Source organism: Amphimedon queenslandica, unplaced genomic scaffold (assembly GCF_000090795.2).
Source record: "Amphimedon queenslandica unplaced genomic scaffold, v1.1 AMPQUscaffold_13419, whole genome shotgun sequence".
Taxonomy (NCBI): Eukaryota; Metazoa; Porifera; class Demospongiae; order Haplosclerida; family Niphatidae; genus Amphimedon; species Amphimedon queenslandica.
In genome coordinates, this window is record NW_003546345.1 from 109,207 (window position 1) to 114,953 (window position 5,747).

Genomic DNA, 5,747 nt, shown 5'->3' on the forward strand with positions numbered 1-5,747 from the left:
CTCTTTGCTCTAATGTTAAATTAGGTACATTTATGTGCATGTCAGCAATATCAGCTACTGCTTCCATTATTTACCCCAGTAATTGAGGCTCATCATCTTCCTTGTTATCAGGAAGTTCTTCTTCAGTGAAACCGGCTTTATTTCTTGCATCGACTATTTTCTTCCAATTACGTTCAGCTTCTAATAATTTCTGTAGTTTGTTGAAATGATTTTCAATGCCATGTATAGATGCTTCTCTGTGATGCCTAAAAGCTTCTTCCATTGTTTCTCCTTCCATTACAAGTGTGCTCTCGTCTCTAAAAGGCACAAATAAAAATATTACCGAGTAATAAAAATCGTCTCTTTCCGCTTCTTGCATAGGATTAAATTTCCTATGGTTTGGAAGGACTGGCTTTCATCGAAGTTTGTTTTCTCTTTCTTCATTTTCTCCTATTTTATCAAATTTGTAATTGGCAACAAATTCATAAAGAGATAAATCTACCATGTTATTCGGTCTTGTTGGATAAAAGTCTTCAATTATGCTAGGATTAAAGATGTCTTTTGAAGATCGATCCATTTTAGTTAAATATGAATAGTTTTTGATTTTTCTGCTCCTCTTATGAGGCAAGTACACATTAACGTACTGTACAGTTACTGATTTCATGTATAAACTTTCACTGAGAAGAAGATCGCTAGCTTCATATAGTACTACTTCTTTAGCTCGAAGTAATTTTTGGCCGATTTTCCAAAGCCTGCTGTATATGTTGTCACAGCTGCTGACTTCATCCCATAAGTCCTGTGCATGACTCATTTCTGCTTTAGTGACATATCCAGTTACATACTCTGTTAAGGAAAGACTCCTCTCTGCTATGTATTGCAGGTCCATATTTGCACGCCACAATTTCAGCAGTAAAGGATTATAGTCGTTGACTCGAACTTCTTTTTCATTTCGTTTGAGATCATATATTTTATTGCATGATTTCAAGCTGTTTTCTACATCATTGATGCAAATACTATCTCGTACTGGTCTAGGAAAATCAAATCGGCATCTAGATACATAGGTCTTGCCGACTTTAATATTTCGCTTGCAGTATTTGCTGCACTTGTGCATTTGGTATTTTGTTACCAAAAAATTTAAATCAGGCGACGTATTACTATCTGGTATATGACAGGTAATCCTATCTTGTATGAAAGAACAGACTTCTTCTGGATGATCGATACCGACAACAGGAGCATTTTCAATCCATAGGAGGATGTGATAATGAGGCGCTCCACGCATTTGATATTCTTTTTTAACATAATATTCTTCTACTTTGCCTAGAACACCTCTCTGGAGAATGACTATGTTAAAGAAATCCTTAAATTTGTATGAAAATTGTCACGATACTGAAACAGGGTCCTCAGTACATAATCTAGAAATACTATATGATTGTGGTGCATTATTCACTTTTCTTAAATATTGTGCTATATCAGCTGAATCATATTCAGCACAACTTAATGTTAGGAAAAGCGTTGGTGAGCCATACTCAGCAATCATTGCTTTGACTTCACCTTTTACACGGAACCAATATTGATTTGTGCCCCGTATTGGAGCCAACATGGCACTTAAATTGCCCTCAAATTCTTCATCTAACACATTTATTTTTTCTAATATTTCAGCAACAGTTTGACCAAAATTGCCCCTTGATGTTTTCAATAAATTATATATGCCAGTTTTTAAGGCCTTGTTAATTTTTAATCCGTAATAGTCCAAACAATATGAATGATTTCTACGAAATCTGTAATCTTTGTTTAAAAGTCTTGATTTCATGTATTCACTAAATGATAAAGTCTGTGCTGGATAGCTTTGTCTGGGATGATGCTCTCCATATTGTCCAGTTGGAAATAAAGTAGGAAAGCATAACAAATCAAGATGCTCTTGCCTATTGTCTATAGGCGCTTCTTTTACATTCATTTATTTATATTGACTGATATCAGAACCTGTTGCAATTTTACTATCAAGATTTCTAATGGTATATGCCGAAAGGCCTTCTAAATCTTGATCATTTGCTTTTTCAAGCATTTTACAAGTAGTATTGCTAACTACTTGTATGACATATTTAGACAATTTGTCAATGGAATCATCATCTATGTTTCTATAAAGCCAATTTATTTCTTTTAATTTTGTTAGTGCTGCTTTTATTTTATTCAAATCAACTAGGCTACGCCAGACATTATTTGATTTAGTAGGCTGTCCATTAATAATAATATAAAGTTCTGGATTAGGCAAATGATTAGAATCTATACCAATCTCATTTAAAGTTTCCATGGTTTTTTCTAATGGAAGGGGTAAATAAAACATTGCACCTTTAAGAGCCTTCAAAGAATTATAGGTAGGCACTTTTAAGGTGTGTGTGCCTAGCCTAACAATTGTCTGAAAACATTTGGCTCTCTGTATTAACTGGCAACTTAAAGGATCCAAATTTTCCAATTCTTTTGGTAGTGGCTCACACTTTAACCCATTGAGCACACAACGTGCAGGAACTTCATTTTTCCTGATAATAGGTTTACAATGATTACAAATATACATAACTTTATTTAATGCTGTAGGATCATTCTCTCTAATGTAATGTAATAGGATATTCCAAACATTGCTATCTAAATTTTTAGCTTCAGTGACAGATTTTTTTCTTAAAAGCCTCTCACAGCTGCAACAAGCATTAACAGCCTGATCAGACAAAGCTTTCTTAAATTCGTCAATAGCATCTGAATACTGAAAATAAAGTACAGTATCTAAGTTTGGTATTCTAAATAAGTCTTCTTCTTCACCATCATTAATAGCGTAATACACATTATCAAATTCAGTCTCATCAGCTTTATTAATTTTTAAATGTATCAATTGTGCCATATTGCCATCAGCAAGGGAAGAATCAATAATATCTATTGTTAAATGGGCATTTCTGGCAACATAAAAGTGTTTCAAAAGGCGTCTCAGCAAAGGATAATGAACAGATGCATTGCGTAAAATACGCAGCATGCTTTTACATTCAGTATCATTACTACTACACACAATAGGATAGCCTATCCTTTCACAAACAATTTCTGAATATTTAAAATATTTTTCAACATTATTTTCATCTTTTTTAACAATTACCGTTACATTAGGATTATCACAGAAATCATATTCATGTACTTGATCTATTTCTTCAACATGCAGGGATCATGTCATATAATGAGTATTAGGACAATTATCACATGCATCTAAATGCTTCCTCAATTCTTTAATGGGCTCATCAAAATATCGTCTAACTTCAATAATAGAACTAACATCACTTTCTAATAAAGGCTTGCACCTGTCTGTACAGTGCCATTTGAGGGCAGGCTTTCTCTTATTAGTATACATTCTATTATTATCATCAAAATTGTCATCTTCAGAATCACTATCATCATTACATTCTTCTACTCTATCAATACATGATACATCAACAACCCCTGCTACGTAACAGATGCCATTTGTATCAACAGGGATTGCAATTGGACTATCTAATTGGCTATCGAAATCATCATTAGGATACAAATATGCTGATTCATAAAAATAAGGCTCACTATTCTTTGTGTGACATTGCTCACCAAAATCACTAAAGCTATTCAACTTCAATTTCCTAATGCTATTTGCTGCACGTATCAATACGCCTACTTTGTGGGATCTGTTTTTCAAAACTGATTCTAACAATATACTTGATGCAGCATTACATTTACTGTCATATGATGTGTTCTCAAAATCTATGCCTTTCATACTTGATGGCAATAAATCAACAACTATTTCGGGGCTGTAATATAATGCTTCTTTAATTTTTATAAAATAATATTCCTTTGCTTCACTATTTGGTGCAGGTAATGAGTAATTTGAGCGTAATCTATACAATATGTGACTATAATTACGTTCGTAATAATCTTTATTTAGACGCCTTTTATTTTCCTCGATCAGTGCCACCTTTAACTTATCCATTTCATTATCAGAAAATTTATATCTCAGAAATTTATCTTTTGTAGCACATAATATTGTGTCTCTATTCATGTAATACCGTTTTAAGGAGTTTTGTTTTTGAAGGCCCGAATTTTTATGATAGCGTTCCTTTGATTTACTTTTTTGGGGGGTTGGATTGTTTTGATAATGATTCTTAGATGCTTCTTTCTTTGGTTGTGGATTTTTATGATACTGATCTCTAGATGCTTCTTTCTTTGGTTGTGGATTCTTATGATACTGATCTCTAGACGCTTCTTTCTTTGGTTGTGGATTCTTATGATACTGATCTCTAGAGGCTTCTTTCTTTGGTTGTGGATTCTTATGATACTGATCTCTAGAGGCTTCTTTTTTTGGTTGTGTATTTTTTTGATAATGATTTCTAGAGGCTTCTTTTTTTTGGTCTGGATTACTCCTATAATTTGTTTTAGAATAGCAAGTTGATTTTAAAATTTTGCAGTCCTTGTTTTTACTATACCAATTTTTACATTTTTGCAAAATGTAACCTGGGTTGAATGCATGAAATTTTTTTGAATACCCAAGCTTATATTTTTTACTTATCTTATAGGCAACTCTGGCTTTGCTTTTGACCCTCTTACAATGCCTTATGTAGTAAGCTCTAGCATAGGACCTGTTTTTAGATATAAAAGTTTCCATTTCCTTTCTATTATCATATATCTTGGAGAACTTTTTTTTGGATTTAGCCCCAGTTAAGTCACTTTTCCTTTTCCTACTTCCTTTTTTTACAACTAACAGCACAACAACTACACTTAACATTAACACAACAAATAAATACCATAATACCAAGTACACATATGCAGGAGGTACAAGTAAACTACTGCTTATCATTTTAAAAATAACTGTATAGACTTATCTCAATATATCCAATATCAGAAGTATAATGAAATACACTGAACTCTAGTGATCTGGCTTAGGTACAGGTGTCCAAAATTATCAAAACTTAGCAGCTGTAAATTATCTTGCGCTCTGACGGCTCTGTAAGATTATATTTCGCTCTATGATAAAAGAAGCCTAATTTGTTAGAGTTATTTCAAAATAATTTACCTATTAGCTCTTAAAAGAACTGTTAATCACTTAGTCTGCGCACTGCTGAACAAACAAGTATGCAGACAAAGAGAAGAATAGAGCGAATTCACCCAGTGCAGTCAGTCAGTCACTATAGCAACTCTGAGCATGCGCATTAAGTTTCAAAATGGCGACTAATTTTAAGGGGCGGTGATATCACGCCCAAATAACTAGTTTATAATCTAATGTGAATTAAGATATGGAAAGTACCTTTGTAGTCCTTGACTCATGCTCCAAGGAATGATGTGAAAGTCAACTTGAGCTGTTTTCTAGTTTAAAAGATTATCCGGTGCATAGAAGAAGATGAAAGAAGAAGAAAAAGTCTGAAGAATTTTGCAGAAATTTGAATTTGGGCCTAATATACAGAAATCCTTCCGCTACATTACAGTCCACTTTAAAGGTACCAGGAGAATCGCTCAGTGAAGGAGAGCTCATCTAAGCCATTTATAAAGCTGTACAACGTAAGATAGAAGAGTTATAATCATTTGAAAATTATAAATTTGGTCGCCATCTTGAAAAATCAACCTCAACCCTACATATAGGCTACCGCCTATATAATAACAAAATACATAAGACATCTCACAATACTCTCCATCTTACAACATATTCCATTGCTAAGACTGCAGTAATATGAACCTATACAGATGTAAACTGGCACCTCGTACCACGTGATACAACT

At 33.5% G+C, this 5,747-nt stretch overlaps 1 long non-coding RNA gene across 1 annotated transcript; it reads right to left on the reverse strand.

The window, feature by feature from the left end:
* Positions 1 to 4,671: 4,671 nt before the first annotated feature.
* Positions 4,672 to 5,125, reverse strand: LOC109581795 (uncharacterized). Its single transcript, XR_002184776.1, has 2 exons — positions 5,048 to 5,125; positions 4,672 to 4,998 (listed from the first exon to the last, which is right to left on the reverse strand). It is a non-coding gene; the product is annotated as an uncharacterized LOC109581795 (long non-coding RNA).
* Between the last annotated feature and the right edge of the window lie 622 nt (positions 5,126 to 5,747).